The sequence below is a fragment of the Pristiophorus japonicus genome, chromosome 9 (genome assembly GCF_044704955.1).
Source record: "Pristiophorus japonicus isolate sPriJap1 chromosome 9, sPriJap1.hap1, whole genome shotgun sequence".
Lineage (NCBI taxonomy): Eukaryota > Metazoa > Chordata > Chondrichthyes > Pristiophoridae > Pristiophorus > Pristiophorus japonicus.
The window spans coordinates 126692525-126710870 of record NC_091985.1 but is presented as its reverse complement, the minus strand read 5'-3'; the positions used below and the strand labels follow the sequence as shown (position 1 = coordinate 126710870).

Below are 18346 nucleotides of genomic sequence, written 5' to 3'. Positions count from 1 at the left end.
TCGGGCAGGGCCCGCCGCCGAATAGCTGCAATTCGGGCGGGCCCCGCCGCTGAGAAGGTAAGGGCAGGCGGGCCACTCGACCCGGGATAGGGGCGACATCCCTTCGGCCAGGGATAGGGTCACCCGGAGACACGACGGGCTGGGAGGGCCAGGAGCTACTGCGCACGCGCGCAGCCTCCACTGCGCATGCGCGCAGCTGCCGCCACTCTTTTTGGTGCAGGGCTGTAGCTCCGCCCCCAGCTGTTTGTGTTGCGCTGCGTTGACTGAAACAGGCCTGCTGGACTCATAGAATCGCGAGGTAAGTTTTAGGCGCTTTTTTAATTCTAAAAAATAGGCAGGCCTTTCGGAATGCGCCGTTCTGGGAGGACATCCGAAACTTGGGCCCTGTGAATGGAGATCAGGTGATTCCCCACAGGAAGGGAGGGAAGGGAAGTTAGAGGGAGGGTCACTCTAGACTGCACGTGCACCTCTTAAATTACCACTTTCTGTCACCATATTGCATTTTGTGAAAATAAAAAAATGACTGAAGAAAATAAAGTTTTAAAAGTGCAAATTTCACCTTTAACAACAGCAGCATCTTATTTATAATGAGCAACTTTTATAGATATGGAAGGGAAGGGAAAAATCAGGCATTGGGAAAAAATCGCCTAACTTGTTTATATAAAGTATTCTAACTGATGTCAGTATGAACCATTTAGTTGTCAATGAGTGCACTCTGCTACAGATTTGATTTTAGTGGAGGTTTGATTTGATTGTATGTGTCTCTATTTGAAATTTCTGATTTTGAAGGATTTATTTTTGTTGCGAAGCATTTAATTTTCATAAAGTAACAGCAGCAGACCACTGAAGACAAGCAAGATCTGTGCTGCAGTGTTGGAAACAAATGGACATATACAGCTGTCAGCTCTGATCCAGGCTAACTCTCCATGCTGCTCCAGTGGTCCCGTTACCTCTTGGGTGCAAGGCCTTTCTCCTGGGATAATAGGTCTGGCTACCTTCTGCTGGTGGCATCAGCCGTTTAACTCCATTGACCACCTTCGGGAATTAGGTATTGCGTACCTGCAATCATGCTTCTTGCTGATGGTGAAGGTAAATTCCCACAAATGCATCCAGAATATAACTTTGGGCCAGAATTTTGTAAAATAAAAATATTATTCTTGATTTGCAAATACCTCCCCTGGTAAGGATTGCAAATGGTGTTGAGGGTGGCTGCATAGAGTGACACCACTATTCCCGGCCAGAATGGAGACAGGGGAATTAAATGCAGAGACCACACTGCTATAAGTCACTGGGATTGACTTAATGCACATAATTTGTATGTAATTATCTTTAAATCAGGGAATGCTGGCAGTAATCATCACACATAGCCGTGTTTTGGATCACCTCTAGTTTACGTAGGGTAGAATGTAGGAGGCCAGACAGGAATCAAGTCTAGAGGTAACAAAGGCTTGGATGAGGGTTTCAGCAGCGGATGAGCTGAGACAAGGATGGAGACCAGCGCTGTTACGGAGGTGGAAATACCGGTCTTAGTTATGCTACGGATATGTGGTCGAAAGCTCATTTCAGGGTCAAATATGATACCAAAGGTTACGAACGGTCTGGTTCAGCCTCAGACAGGAGTTGGGGAGAGGGATGGAGTCAGTGGCTAGGGAACAGAGTTTGTGATGGGGCCTGAAAACAATGGCTTGGGTCATCCCAATATTCAATTGGAGAACATTTCTGCTCATCCAGAACTGGATGTCGGACAAGCAGTCTGACAATTTAGAGACTGTGGAGGGGTCGAGAGAAGTGGTAGTGAGGTAGAGCTGGGTGTCATCAGCGTACCTGTGGAAACTGACGCTGTGTTTCTGGATGATGTCGCCAAGGGGAAACATGTAGCTGAGAAAAAGGAGAAGGCCAAGGATAGATCCTTGGGGGACACCAGAGATAATTATGCATTGGCGCGAAGAGAAACCCTTGCAGGTGATTCTCTGGCTATGATTAGATAGATAAGAATGGAACCAGGCGAGTGCAGTCCCACCCTGCTTGACGACGGTGGAGAGGCATTGGAGAAGGATAGAGTGGTCAACCGGGTCAAAGGTTGCAGACAAGTCAAGAAGGACGAAGAGGAATAGTTTGCATTTGTTATAGTCCTAAAGGATGTCAGTTGTGACTTTGATGAGAGCCGTTTCGGTACTGTGGCAGGAGCAGAAACCGGATTGGAGGGATTCAAACACGGAGTTGCGGGATCGATAGACACAGATTTGGGAGACAATAATATGTTCAAGGACTTTGGAGTGAAAAGGGAAGTTGGAGATTGGGTGGTAGTTTCCAAGGACGGAGGGATCGGGGGTTGTTTTTTTGAGGAGATACGTGCTGATGGCAGATTTGAGGGAGAGGACAGTACCTGAAGAATACGAACCATTAACAATGTCAGCTAACATGGGAGCCAGAAAAGGAAGTCTCATACCAATAGTTTGACTCAGCAAACCTTTTCAGATGGTAAACTTATAATAATGAACTGGATCATTCTGTTATTGAAGCAAATGATTAACCAGCTTTTAATCAGACTATCAATGTTTTTACCCATTAAAATGAATGCTCCATAACACAAAGGATTTTTGTAATATAAATTTAACTGAAGCAAAAGTTAAATATTTGGAAATTTACCAATTACTTGATGCTTTTGCAACGCAGTAATAGATTAACGTTTAACTGGCCAATTCTATGCTTAGTCTGTACTCTTCTATAATAATGAGATTAAATCAGCAAATAAATTGTGTGGAGGTCATAGAAAGTTTGTGTGAAAGTAGTTAAAGTGGGCCAGGAGCTTCTGGGACAGCCATCCAACTCTTCAGATATTTTAAAATACAGGTTGAACCTCCCTTATCCTGAACTCCCTTATCCGGAACCACCCCTCGTCCGGAACCATTCCCGGTCATTGGGTTGCGCATGCACAGAACTCCGACATGAATAAATTGAACAAATTGAAGTCCTTCCTTGTTGCCGGCTCCTACAATCGCTGGCCTAACTCCATGATCCACCACCCGCTCCCCACCATGATCTCTCTGCTGCACTCCCAGCCCCAAGCCAGCCAGCCCTGATATCCCCTTGTTCAATACCTATACCACCCCTCACCCAGAAAAATCCCTTATCCAGAACAAGGCAGGTCCCGAGGGTTCCGGATAAGGGAGGTTCAACCAGTAGATGTTTTTTTAATTCATTCACGGGATGTGGGCGTCACTGGCAAGGCCAGCATTATTGCCCATCCCTAATTGCCCTTGAGAAGGTGGTGGTGAGCCGCCTTCTTGAACTGCTACAGTCCGTGTGGTGAAGGCACTCCCACAGTGCTGTTAGGGAGGGAGTTCCAGGATTTTGACCTAGCGACGATGAAGGAATAGCAATATATTTCCAAGTCAGGATGATATGTAACTTGGAGGGGAACTTGCAGGTGATGGTGTTCCCATGCGCCTGCTGCCCTTGACCTTCTAGCTGGTAGAGGTCACAGGTTTGGGAGGTGCTGCCGAAGAAGCCTTGGCGAGTTGCTGCAGTGCATCTCGCAGATGGTACACACTGCAACCACGGTGTGCCAGTGGTGAAGGGAGTGAATGATGAAGGTGGTGGATGGGGTGCCAATCAAGCGGGCTGCTTTGTCCTGGATTGGGTCGAGCTTGGTTCAGTTCATCAAAGATACTACTCGGGATTTAATAATTGTGTAAGTGTAAGTAATGGATAGAATAAGCAATTGAAACCAAGATACAGGTTAGTTGTAATGTGCAGTTGAGGAACTATATGTAAATATAAGTAGCAGGTTTGTTTAATGTGTTGTTTCCAACATTATAGATAAAAATAGCACACAAGCTGACACACTTATTATCTGATACTCTTAATTCAGTGCCTTAAATTACTCCCACCACTCTTAATACTAACGGCGAAGAACATCTTAAAACTATGTACAGCAGCTCGAATGTTGTTATTTCAATCCAGTTTTCTAATCCATAAATCCACACCAACGGTGGCAAACATCTTGATTTACAACAATGACCCAGGGCCCATAACAGCAGCCTCAGACACAAAAATGTGAAAAGCCGCCAGGAAAGAGACTTGGTTGTGTTTGACTACTTTGCCCTAGAGTTATTTTGTCCACAATGTGCTCTCCAGACATGTTACAAGCGTGAAAGGGTGAGATCTGCAGTGGCACTCTTCAAATGGGTGTGAGATGAGAATTTCACCTGTCTACCATTAAAACTTTGATGAAATGTCATTGAAACGTCAAATCGCTTTTTAAAAAAAACATTTAACAACTTAGGGGGAATAAAGCAAATATGTTAAAGTTAATCATAATTAGTTTTAATCATTCTTAAAAAGAGAACTGATTGTTGGAATGGATTAACACACTTCCTTTTAATGGGTCAACGTCATCAAAAATGGTTTAAAAACTTTTTTTAAAAGAACAAGCATATGATAGAATGGTGTTAATCAAGTTGAAATGTAACATTACATCACTTGTGTGCAACATTATGATAAAGTAAATTAATTAGCTATTCTCTCACTTCCCCAAGCAAAGCAATAGTTGCCAGCAAACTTTCCATAGAGACGGTACCTTTTTATGCCTGGGGACCTGTAATCAAGTTCAATCCTGGTATGAAGAAAGTAATTTTTTAATAGTAGGTTTAAGGAACCATGTAAAGTAGGTTCATAGAATCATAGAATAGTACAGCACAGAAGTCTGTGTCAGCTCTTTTGAAGAGCAATCCAGTTAGTCCCACTCCCTGGCTCTTTCCCCTTATCCCTGAAAATTTTTCTCCAAGCATTTACCCAATTCCCTTTTGAAAACTACTATTGAATCTGTATCCACCACCCGATCAGGTAGTGCATTCCAAATCCTAACCACTCATTGCATAAAAAAGTTTTTCCTCAAGTCGCCTCTGGTTCTTTTGCCAATCACCTTAAATCTGTGCCCTCCCGTTATCGACATTTAAAGCATTTTCTCCTCGTTTTTTGTTGGGATTGGGTCCATAGTGCAAAACTAGATTGGCTCTTTCACTTCAGGAACCCAGAAAGAATGGCTGATGGTGAGAAGGAATAATTTGCAGTGAAATAGTGGAGGATGCTCTCGTGAGATTAACATTAATGCATCAGGTTGGGGCAGAGCAGAGGGAGATTTATGTGCCTCTGGCCATGTTAAACAGCTTGACGCTGATACTGGATTCCAAAGTCGAAAGATGTTATCTTCCCGATTACATCCATCACCTTGGCAAACACAAAAAAGAATTGCTCAAAAATATTAATGATATAAAATGATACTGATGGCAAATTTTCGTGCTGAGCACAATAAATTGTTAAAAGTGCTTGTTCAAAATCTGTGGCCGTGCTATCTAGTTTTCTGCTGAATATCACACTGCAGCAGAAGTGAGCAAGCTGCAGAACATAGCACTCAGCATAAAATTGAACTTTTCTTTTTCAAACATACTCCTTGAATTTGTGATTAAATAGGAGTAAAATACTTCCCAATATATTGTAGCAGGGAAGAATTAAATAGAAGTCACCGAAGTGTATGACTTGGCAGCATCACCTTTCAGTCCATTTCCCCGGTACAGTGCACGAGGGCAAGGGCACTCTTTATCATTTAAATCATAACTAATGATTACATAAATGATTCATATCAGAATTACGCAGAATGTCTCCAGGCACCGACCTATTTAACTTCTCAATAACTGCATGTCTCGGTTTTTAAAAACAAACCTTTCCACTTCCCACCCGTACTTATTTCTGTCCCAACCCTGTGTGTACTCTTCCTTGGCTGAGAGAAATGGCAGACCATTTTTTTTTTCAGTACTATTCTATCTTCTTCTTCTTAGGCAGTCCCTCAGAATCAAAGATGACTTGCTTCCACGTTAAAAATGAGTTCTTAGGTGACTGATGAGTCCAATGCGGGAGCTACAGTGTCTGTCACAGGTTGGGCAGATGGCGGTTGAAAGGATGTTGATTGAAGGGCCGGTTGGTTGAAGTGCTTGGGTTGTCATGCACTCCTTCTGCCATTTGTGCTTGGTCTCCATTTGCTCCCGGCGAACAGCCTCTAGGTGTTCAGCACCTTCCCAGATTATTCTCTTCCGCTTTGAGCGATCTTGTGCCAGGGATTGCCAGGTGTTGGTGGGGATGTTGCACCTCTTCAAGGAGGCCTTGAGGCTGTCCTTGAAGCATTTCCTCTGCCCACCTGGGGCTCATTTGCCCTGTCGGAGCTCCGAGTAGAGCGCTTGTTTTGTGAGTCTCGTATCGGGCATGTGGACGATGTGGCCCAGCGGAGCTGATCGAGCATTGTCTCTGCTTCGATGCTGAGGATGTTGGCTCAGGCGCGGACACTGACGTCGGTGCGCCTATCCTGCCAATGGATTTGCAGGATCTTGCGGAGGAAGCGTTGGTTGTACTTCTCCAGTGCTTTGATGTGCCTGCTGTATATAGTCCATGTCTCTGAACCTGAGGGCAGATTTCGCTTCTGCTCTGTAGACCATGAGCTTTGTGCCGGTTTTAAGGATCTGGTCTTCAAACACTCTCTTCCTTAGGCGCCCAAAGGGTATGCAGGCATACGGAAGGCGATGTTGGACCTCGTCATCAATGTCTGCCCTTGTTGACAGTAGGCTCCCGAGGTATGGAAAATGGTCCACATTGTCCAAGGGCTCATCGTGGATTTAGCTCTATAGCCATCATTAGATGGCATATGATGGTGTTCTGTGCTGATTTATCTAGTGAGTTTTCTTCCTCACTGAGGTGAAGTGCTTGACTTGACCCAAGATGACCTGATGAGATAGAGAACCTGATTCGCTGTGCGTAGAATCACAGGCACCGCCTTCCCAAACTGGTCAAATTACTAGTACATCCATATGTGTTGCCGGGCCTCACCCCTCCTTATCTCTGTAACTTCCTCCAGCCATACAACCTTCTGTGATGTCTGCCCTCCCCCAATACTGACTTTTTACGCATTCCCCGATTTTCCTCACTCCATCATTGGTGGCTGTGCCTTCAGCTGCCAAGATCCCAATCTCTGGAATACCCTCCCTAAACTACTCTACCTCTCTTTCCTCCTTTAAAACACTCCTTAAACCTACCTCTTTGACCAAGCTTTTGGTCACCTGTCCTAATATCTACTTATGTGGCTCGGTGTCGAATTTTGTTTGATAATCGCTTCTGTGAAGCGCCTTGGGGAGTTATACTACGTTAAAGGTACTATTTAAATGCAAGTTGTTGCCTATTATTAAATTAAATGTTCAAAGAAGAGCAGACTTTCTTCTATTGGTATCTCATTAAATGGCCCGGATTTTGCAGTAAAAGTAATGGCGAGGCTAACAGTGCTCACCATTATTAAGGAGTATATCAGACAGCAACTTCTGGCATCCGCACAGCTGCAGTTAAACGTGGAAATCAGAAAGCTTTTGTCCGAATTAACCTGCTCCTCCAGAGAAGCTTCGCTACACTGGGACTTCACCGAGAGACTCTGCATTCAAATACAATTAAGGACGTGAAGTTGTGGTACTTATCCACTATATACCCACTAACCATACCAGAAAGAGTTGGGGCTTGTCCATTCACGTGTAACTTAATTTTTAACGACGTGATAAGTCTTATTTATTGCCACACAACCTCTCCGACACTGAAAGTTACTTTTACAAGTGTAGAGTGTCATTCCTTCAGATTTTAATTATTGTTGGAGCTTTAAAAAAATAAAGAAAGTTAAATTTTTTTTTTGACTTTTTCTTTCTCATTTATCTCTTTCTCTTATTCTCGTATTTCTTTCACTTTCTTTATTTTGCTTTCTGTACATGATTTTACATTGAATTAACTATGGCAACTTACACCAGTTTAGAATCTGCATGTCTCAGTCAGGATTCTTCCATCTGATTGGTTAAGGAGACACACTGTTGCTTGTTCCTTTCGCACATGTCCTTGATCCCCTGTAGAGGGTGCTGTGCCGTTTCAGCTCTTTAATCACTGCAAGTTGCAGTGAAAAAACCCACAGAATGTCTGTCGGCAAGTAAGTGTAAGTGGACGCTGGTGCCATTCGTTTGCTGCTGGTTGCAAAGCCCCTGCCAATGAAGTTACTGCTGAGACTATCCTTCTCTAACATGGTAAAGTAAAATTGAAAAATGGCAAATACTCAAATGTTGAAAAGCTGTAAAGAATGACAGTTTATGATATTTTGGGGTCTGATAAACGGGACCCACCTGAAATATCAGAGCTGGTCTTTCCTCTTCACAGATGCTCACTGACGTGCTTTGAATTTCCATCATTTATTTTGTTTGACATGGTGCTGTGTTAATGCACATTCTTTTAAAAAATAATAACTCATTCGTCACCCGGTTTATTTTTATGGGACACCAATTTGTTGACATTAAACATTCACTTCTTTCTCTTTTTTGCTTTATTTGAGCCAAACTGGTGATTTTTGTAAAAAGTCTAATGGAGGATGTATATTTTGAGGGGAATGGGGTGCTTGGTATAGGAGAAGAGAACAGGTTTGAAAGAAAGAAAGACTTGCCTTTATATAGCACCTTTCATGGCCTCAGGTTTTCCTAAAGCACTTTACAGCCAATGAAGTACTTTTTGAAGTGAAGTCACTGTTGTAATGTAGGAAACACAGCAGAAAGTTTGCATACAGCATGCTCCCACAAACAGCAGTGTGATAATGACCAGATAATCTGCTTTTGTGTTGTTGATTGAGGGACAAATATTGGCTATAACACCGGGGATAACTCCCCAGCTCTTCTTCAAATTATGCCAGGGGATCTTTTACATCCACCTGAGAGAGCAAACGGGGCCTCGGGTTTAACATCTCACCTGAAAAACGGCAGCCCCAACAGTGCAGCACCCCCTCAGTACTTAGCCTAACAGTGTGAAGCACTTAACGTCACACCAGTCGAGATTCACAGCACTATTTACCCAGCGTACTTCAGCTTCAACTGTAGGCTTGTTCAATGCCCTTACCCATGCCTGGTGATGTCAATAGCAAGCTGTTAATCATCGTTCCTTGTACCACTTCAATTTTTAGAAGGGGATACACTTACCCTTTTTAGTTCCTCACCCGAGGTGTTTCCAGGCAGTTTACATATTGATGTTAATTATAAATAATTCACTCCAGTCTGCCGTATTTTTTCAATTCCGCTGACTTTCACCACATGCTATTTTCACTGCAGTGATTTTGTGGAGACTGAGTGAGTTAGATAAACCAACACAGACTGATACAAAATTAATACTGTTACCGGTTCAAATTTGCACCTGTGTGTTTTATCACCTTCAACCTTTATAGTCATTGGTAAGGGCTAAGTGCTGCTTAGCTGCCTCCTCAAGGAAAAGAGGGAAAAACACACTACTAATGCTCATATTCTCAACATATGCTTGTTTACAAATGGTCTCAATGGACTTCATGATGAGCCTCTATCCACAAATATTCAAGGATGATACAAACTCTGACACTTGTTTACATACCTTTTGAGTGCAGTTTTTTAGTATGTGTGGAGTGATTAAACAGATTGAGTTCATGTTTAATGAAGATCAGCTGTTTAAACATGTATACTGGAATTTGCGCTGATGATGCCAATAGGGAGCCTGCAGTTAACACCCCTCCCCTGACAGACACTATGTGCGAACAGCTCTTCATAGTAAAGCCAGCAGACACAGATCCCCTTCTATATAGAGTGCTGTGGTTGGGAACTGCATTCATCTCGATTGGCAAATACAAAAAAATAATTTGTTTCTTATCCATCATGATAAATTCTGGGGATTGATGGAGAGTTTAAACTGCTGAAAACCTGTATGAATCCTTGATCAGTCAGCCGAGGTCAAAGACTTAATCCAGAAGTAAAATGTTATTTCAGTGAAGCATGACTTTTTTCCCTTCCTTGACAGATTTTGTCCGTTGCTGATTCTGGATCCTATCAGACACTGTCCCATTTTATTGCTGTTTGAAGAATGTTTTGGTAACTCTTTTTGGTTCAGATTTGTTTTCTTTCAAAAGGACTGGGGAGAAATAGATTACAGCGTTGTCAGTTCAGAGTTGACCAAGCATCCTTCATGTTAATGCGGTGAGGTAGTTGTATAGATCAAGTGATGCTGCTTCTGCTGCTTTTGATTCTTGACATATCTCGCAACACCGATTCTAAGGCCTGCACTTTTTCCAAGTTACTTCTGAGTGACAAATAGTGGCTCAACAATTAAAGTAGATTTCAATTTTTTGTTCTTAGATTGTATGTGATTTGAAATTGATTCAAAGAAAGAAAGGCTTGTATTTCTATAGTGCCTTTCACGACTTCAGGATGTCCCAAAGTGCTTTACAGCCAATGAAGTACTTTTTGAATTATAGTCACTGCTGTGCTGTAGGAAACGCGGCAGCCAATGCGATAATGACCAGCTAACTTTTTTTAATGGATGTTGATTGAGAGATAAATATTAGCCAGGACACCAGGTAACCTTCCCTGCTCTTCTTCAAAATAGTGGCATGGGATCTTTTATGTCCACCTGAGAGAGCAGACTCTGTTTAATGTCTCATCCAAAAGACACCCACCAGTGCAGCAGTCCCTCAGTACTGCACTGGATCTCTAGGGCCCAAGTTTCGGCCTCAGTTGCTCCTGATTTTTTGGAGCAACTGGTGTAGAACGGAGTATCTTCAAAATTCAAATTCTCGGCATTTAGTTTGCTCCAGTTCTAGTCAGTTAGAACAGTTTCACTTTGGAACAGAATTTTTTTTTCAAAAGGGGGCGTGTCCGGCCACTTACGCCTGTTTTCAAAGTTTCGGCAATGAAAACTTACTCCAAACTAACTTAGAATGGAGTAAGTGAAGATTTTTGTACGTTCGAAAAAACCTTGTCTACACTTTAGAAAATCAGGCGTAGGTTACAAATTAGGCGTAGGGAATGGAGGGGGGGTGGGGGTGGTTTAAAGGGAAGTTTACAAACATTAAACACTTCAGTTTTACAAATAAAGAGCCATCATCAATAATAAATGATAAATACATCAATAAATCAACCAATAAATCAATCAAAAAAAATTAATAAAAAATAACTTTAAAAAAAAAATCAATAAATAAAACATTTTCTACTTACCGACTGCAGCACCGGGAGCCCTCCAACAGTGTGCTGGGACGGTCCCCCCAGTGTGTCTCTGTCAGTGTCTCTATCTTCTGTCTGTGTGTGTCTCTCACTCTCTTTCTGTCAGTGTCTCTGTTTCTGACAGTGAGGGGAGGGGGGGAGGGGGCGAAGGGGGGTGGAGGGGGGAGAAGGAGAGAGGATGTAGGGAGGGAGGGAAGGAGAGAGAGGGAAGGAGAGAGGATGTAGGAGGGAGGGAAGGAGAGAGGATGTAGGAAGGAGGGAGGGGAGGAGAGAGGAGGGAGGGAGGGGGGGAGGAAAGGAAGGAGGGAGGGAGGGATGGAGAGAGGAGGGAGGGAGGGGAGAAGGAGACTGAACAGCCGGGCCCAAGAACTCGGGCTAGATTTACAGGTAGGTGGCGTCGTGTCTCGGGGGGGGGGGGGGGTCGCAGAGGTCCGGGGGGGTGGGGGGGGGGTGTGAGAGAGAGTCGCGGAGGTCCAGCGGGGGGGTGGGGGAGAGAGTCGCGGAGGTCCGGGGGGAGAAGAGAGTCGCGGAGGTCCGGGGGGGGGGGGGGGGGGCGGGAGAGAGTCGCGGAGGTCGGGTCGCCGGGAGTGGGGAGCGGGGGTCAAGTCTGGTCTGGAGGAAGCAGGAGCTGGGCATGGGAAGAGCCTTATTCACGCAGCCCCAGTTCGGCCATTCGGCCAGGGCTAGGGGCTGCGTGCTTCGGGCCCCTCCCACACAGTTTTGGGCGCCTGGAGCTACTGCACATGCGTGCCCACTGTAGCGCGCATGTGCAGAGGTCCCAGCACTGTTTTTAGTGCAGGGACCTGGCTCCGCCCCCCCACAGCTCGTGCTGCACCGCGCCCAGCTGCAGAGGACCTGCAAGGAGCCGGAGAATAGGTAAGTTTTTTTTAGGCACACTTTGTGTTTCTTTGGAACAGAGGTGGCTGAGGGGAGAACTTATTGAGGTGTATAAAATTATGAGGGGCCTAGTTAGAGTGGCTAGTAAATACCTATTTCCCTTAGCAGAGGGGTCAACAACCAGGGGGACATAGATTTAAAGTAATTGGTAAGAGATTTAGAGGGGATTTTTTTCACTCAGAGGGTGGTGTGGGTCTGGAACTCACTGCCTGAAAGGGTGGTAGAAGCAGAAACCCTCACCACATTTAAAAAGTACTTGGATGTGCACTTGAAGTGCTGTAACGTACAAGGCTACGGACCAAGAGCTGGAAAGTGGGATTGGGCTGGATAGCTCTTTGTCGACCAGCGTGGGCACGATTGGCCGAATTGGCCTCCTTGTGTGCTGTAAACCTCTGTGATTCTAGATTCTATTGGTCGTTGAACTCCTTGCTGCTCTTACAGTAGTCTCTGTCATTGCACCAATCATTGCAGAGGGAGACAGACTCTGCCACCATTTGTACAATAAATCGCATGATAAAATTTCAGTAATGGGATTTTCAGAGATATAATTCTCTGAAGTCCCTTCCCGTGGAAGATTCCTGAACCCTCACTGTAGGCAAACCCCACATCCACTGATTTTGTAGCATTGTAACATTTTGTCAAATTCAAGACAGCAGCAACTTGCATTTATCGACTTTTACAGCACAGAAGGAGGCTGTTCGGCCCATCAGGCCTGTGTCAGCTCTTTGAAACAGCTATCGAAATTAGTTCCACACCCCAGCTTTTTCCCCATAACCCTCCAAATTAGCCCTCTTCAAATACATGTCCAATTGCCTCTGTGTGATGACATTTCTCCTCATTTCTCCATTAGTTCTTTTGCTAAATATTTTAAATCTGTGACCACTTGCCGGAAGAAATAGTTTTCCCCTACTTGCTCTATCAAAACCCCTCAATATTAAATTCCCCTTTAACCTTCTCTGCTGTAAGTGGAACAATCCCAGTTTCTCCAATCTCTCCAGATAACTGAACTCCTTGGTAAACCTCCTCTGTACCCTTGACATCTTTCCTAAAGTGCGGTATCTAGAATTGGACACAACTGCAGCTGAGGCCTAACCAGATATTTTTAAAGGTTTACCATGACTTTCTTGTTTTTGTATTCAATGTCCCTATTTATAAAGTCAAGTATCCCAGACTCTTTTTTTTTAAACCGCCTTATCAAATTGCCCTGCCACCTTCAAGGATTTGTGAATATGCAGCCCCCAGGTCTCTCTGTACTTGCATTGTCCTCAAAATCGTACCATTGAGATTATACTGCCTCTTCATGTTGTTTCTCCCAAAGTACATCACTTCACATTTATGTCGCCTTTAATGTAACAAATCTCATCAAACATGACATGTTACCAACTGAGACAAACCTTGGACATTTCTGAGTCGCAAGTTATGGACTCAAGTCCCAGTGCAAGACTTCAGCACGTAATCTAGACAGGCACTCTGGTGAGAGCCTATCTATCTATTCGGGTGGCCATAAAAGATCCATAAATGCAGTTTTCAAAGAGCAGAGAGTTGTCCAATATTTCTCCCTCAACCAACACCAAGGTGGAGGGCAGACAGGAAGGAAAAATTTGTTTAGCAGTGGGATCATGTTGTAGGTGGCGGAATCCTCTGCGTGGAATGTAAGGGCTAGGTTCACGAGATTGATTCCTAGGATGAGAGAGGAGAGATTGAGTAGAATGGGCCTAAATTCTCTGGAGTGTAGAAGAATGAGAAGTGATCCCATTGAAACGTATAAAATTCTTAGCGAGCTTGACAGGGTACATGCTGAGAGGCTGTTTCCCCTGGCTGGAGAGTCTAGAACTAGAGGTCAAAGTATCAGGATAAGGCGTCGGCCATTTAGGACTGAGATGAAGAGAATCTTTTTCACTCAGGGAGTTGTGAATCATTGACATTCTCTACCCCAAAGGCTTGAGATCGATAGGTTTTTGGGCACTAAGGGAATCAAGGGATATGGGGATAGAGCAGGAAAGTGGAGTGGAGGGCGAAGATCCGCATTGAATAGAAACACAGAAATTTACAGTGCAGAAGGAGGCCATTTCAGCCTATCATGTCCAGACTGGCCAACAAAGAGCCACACGGCCCTCGGTGAGCAACCCTAAAGGTTACATATAAACCTATGAACAATGACGGAAAGGCAAAGAGCACCCAGCCCAACCAATCCGCCTCACCACAACTGCGATACCCCTTATACTAAAACATTCTACACTCCCCCCCCGCCCCGCCCCCCCCCCCCCCAACTGGAGCTATGTGATCTCCTGGGAGAGATAAAAACCCAGGCCAATTTAGGGATACAAAATCTGGGGAAATTCCTCTCCGACCCATCCAGACGATCGAAACGATCGAAATTAGTCCAGGAGATCAGGAGATCATGGTCCTACTGAATAGTGGAGGGGCCCTTTGGCCTACTCCTACTCCTATTTCTCATGTTCTTATGTTCTTTTTACAAGGTAGACCCAGTCACGGTGAGAGGGGTTGCAAGCAGAGGCACAGGAAATGGGACAGACACAGCCCTGTCCAGCACGTTGAGGGATAGTCTCGGCTGAGGAAATGGAAATACATTCAGAAGCTACAGGGCAGAAAAAAAGAGTCATCAGAACAGATACAATGGGGCTGAGAGACTGGGAGAAAAGGATGGAGTTTGTTTAGGAAAAAGGGGTTGGGAAGAGACACAGTCTTGATTGTTATGAGAATGTTAGGCTTTGAATAGATTGCTCTGGCAGCCCATTCAACATGGAACGAAGAATCAGAGGCAATACTGACTTTGTCCTTATTCACTGAAAATGTCCACTCACCGATTTTTGGTATATGCTTTGGTAAGAAAAAAAAAATCAGGAAAGGTTAGGTAAACCATTATTTAAGAACAGTACTGTTTATTATTTTATGCTTTAGCTTCAAGAAGATGTAAATTTTGAAGGGGTCGATACGAAGCTAAATAAGATTCCACTGACTGGAGCTGCTGACTGTTGTAGAATTTTCATAGGTAGGTTACTGAGAATAAAGATCAAGCTAGAAAGGGATTGAAAGGTCAAATTTTCACAATTTGAAAGTCATAACAAATTCTGTAAGAATCCAAAACAGGGGTCTCCTATTTGAATTTAGTGCGACTGAAGGTTTGCAAAATGGCTCATTGGTGCATAAAGCAACAAAGTTATGCTGAACCTTTATAAAACACTGGTTAAGCCCCAGTTGGAGTAGTGTGGCCAATTCTGGGCATCGCACTTTAGGAAGGAATTCAAGGCCTTAGAGAGGGTACAGAAGAGATTTACTAGAATGGTACCAGGGATGAGGGAATTTAGTTACGTGGAGAGACTCGAGAAACTGGGTTTGTTCTGAGAAGGTTATGGGAAGATTTGATAGAGTTGTTAAAAATTATGAATGGTTTTGATGGAGTAAATAAGAAGAAACTGTTTCCAGTGGCAGAAACCAGTGGACACTGATTGAATGTGATTGGCAAAAGAACCAGAGATTACATGAGGAAAACAAATTTTTACGCAGCGAGTTGTTATGACCTGGAATGCACTGCCTGAAAGGGCGGTGGAAGCAGATTCAATAGTAACTTTCAGAAGGAATTGGGTAAATACTTGAAGTGGAAACATTTGTAGAGTTATGTGGAAAGAGCAGGAATGGGACTAATTGGAGAGCTCTTTCAAAGAGCTGGCACAGACACAATGGCCTGAATGGTCTCTTTCCTTGCTGTATCATTCTATGATTTTATGAAATTCTAAATGCAAACACCAAGATATATTTAGTATCAGCAGCTTAAGATGTATGTAAATTAATGGGGAACAGGGATTTCAACTTTGTGGCCACCAAGGTCCTATGTTATGACCTCTGTGAGAACACCACCGCAGGTCGGGGCTATAAATAGAGCTGGAGCGTCAGGCCCTGGAACATTGTGGTGGAGGTGCGGCGAATGAGGGTATGGGCCCCAGAAGAGCCAAGGGCCCAGGGGCAGCATGGACCTGCCCACACTGCGATATGTGTGCGCACTAGGTCTGTGCAGCAGAGCAGGTCTCCAATCGTCCTGGGTAATCCTTGTCACTGGATAAAGACCTAGCTCTGTCAAACCCATGTGGTGGCTGATGTGCAACGGTCACCACATGTTAAAATAATTCACGCACAGGCATCTTCCACCCCCTCAACTGGAGTTCAGGACTGGAACATCGGGTCCTTAATTGAAACATCTGTGAACTCTCGTGGAAGCAAGTTCGAGGGACCGCCTATGATGATGATGATGTTATGCATCTGCGTGGCTTGACAAAGAGAAGAGCTTGGCTATCTTGATGTAAAGGGATTAAAAATGGTGTACTTTAGGGTCAGAGGTAAAGTTTTAGTTCAAATTGAAAATATTTTTTATTTAAATTTTAAGAACCCCACAATCTTGGCATACTTTGGGGCTGAAATTGATAGCCTTACCGCCCACTGCCGCTGAGATCCACCGACATTCCTACTCTGGTTCCGCCTTGTGCGGGTTTCCATTTGGTCTGGAGTAGGCGGGAGGGGAGAACCGCCGGGAATCGCCCGCTGATGTCTGCAAGTGGCGCAAGTGAACTCCCGCCCGCCGAGATGCCAGATTGGTGTTGGCGGCAGTCGGCGCCAGGACGGGGAAGGACCGCTGTGAGGAGGCTGGTCTATCCCCGGCGGTAGGTATGAAGACATGCAAGAAAAAGTTAGTAAACATTTTTTTAAATTTCTTTACAGCAACTTACCTGGATGGGGTCTCCTGAAGGTGTTCCGGTGTTTTTTTTCCTTTTTTGATGATTTTTATTTCCAGCCTCCCTGGGCCCGACTCCCTCCTCGGCGGCACTTGGGCGGCAAGCGCCGAGAATGAGAGCTCCTACCCGCTGCCGCCCAGATTGACGGTGCAAGTCCCTCTTTTGCTGCCAGACACCCTTTCAAAGGACTTTTTGCCAAAACTCCCGCCCAAAGTAACGTCAAGTATCTCGGCCGTCATCAGCGGTCCTTTGGGCGGCCCTTGGCTTTCACCAATTTCGGCCACTTTATGTGGCATGATACATGTAAATAAACATAAATAGTACAGAAGTCGAAGAGAATATAGCCCAAAACAGGAACTTCTGGCCAGTTAGGTAAAATTCCCAACATTGTAGTTAACAAATGATTGAATGCCTAGAGGTCAAAATGTATTAAACTTTGTATTTGGTGTGAAGAATTGGCTAGAAAGGTACTGATAAAACACAGCGACTCCGTGCTAAGAGGTATATTTGTGCTTGGAATACTCGATTACACTTTCATTTTTTTCCACTCAAAAACAGATGAGCTTAGGTCCGGAGAGGACTATTTCCAAGAAATGATGGTTAAAGCAAAGAAAGATATTGTCGGTTTAGTGTCTTTTTTTGTTTGGCCTGCAGCAATTTGATTTTATGGACTTGTGTGACACACCTCATACCAGCCAGATGGTCAATTGTACAACAATACTGATGCACTTTTGTTCTTATTTGCTTTCACCTGTCATTTCACAGCATGTTGACATTTTACAGAGATGCTAGACCTTTGAAGCTCTTGCATTCTGGCTGAGTACCTTGCAGAGAGCTGCTGATGCAGCCCTATCCACTGTCTAATATTTCTGTCATATTTGATGTAAATATTAACCATATAAAAGACTTCAGTTCTTTTTGGTTCCCAATGGTCTGTGACAGCTCTATTTTTGAAAAACCCACTTCCACTTCTTATTCATCTGCGTTTTTAACAATAATAAATCCTGAATGTACCTAAGTGAGCCAGCTACCCTCCCCACATTAACTTGACATTGCATATATTCACGTTTCGACATATATGGGTAGAAATTGGTGTGCGTTGTGCCCATTTTTGGGCATAAAACAGGCGCAGAGCGAACCAATTTAGCAGTGCATTCCAGATCATAACAACTCACTGCATTGCCTCTGATTCTTCATCCAATCACCTTAAATCTGCGTCCTTGGGTTACCGACACTTAGAACATAAGAGATTAAAAAATAGGAGTAGGAGTCGGTCATTAGGCCCCTCGAGTCTGCTCTGCCATCTAATAAGATCATGGCTGATCTGATCATGGACTCAGTTCCACTTCCCTGCTCGCTCCCCATAACCCTTTATTCTCTTATCGCTCAGAAATCTGTCTATCTCCGCCTTAAATATATTCAATGATCCAGCTTCCACAGCTCTCTGGGGCAGAGAATTCCACAGATTTGCAACCCTCTGAGAGAAGAAATTCCTCCTCATGTCGATTTTAAATGGGCGGCCCCTTATTCTGAGAATATGCCCCCTAGTTTTAGTTTCCCCTGTGAGTGGAAATATCATCTGTGCATCCAACTTGTTGAGCCCTCTCATTATCTTATATGTTT

General features: G+C 44.2%; 1 protein-coding gene across 4 annotated transcripts in view; it reads left to right on the top strand.

Moving 5' to 3' along the window:
* macrod2 (mono-ADP ribosylhydrolase 2) overlaps positions 1 to 18346 on the top strand; it is a 1460169-nt gene that overhangs the window by 1126929 nt on the left and 314894 nt on the right. The window lies entirely within an intron of this gene.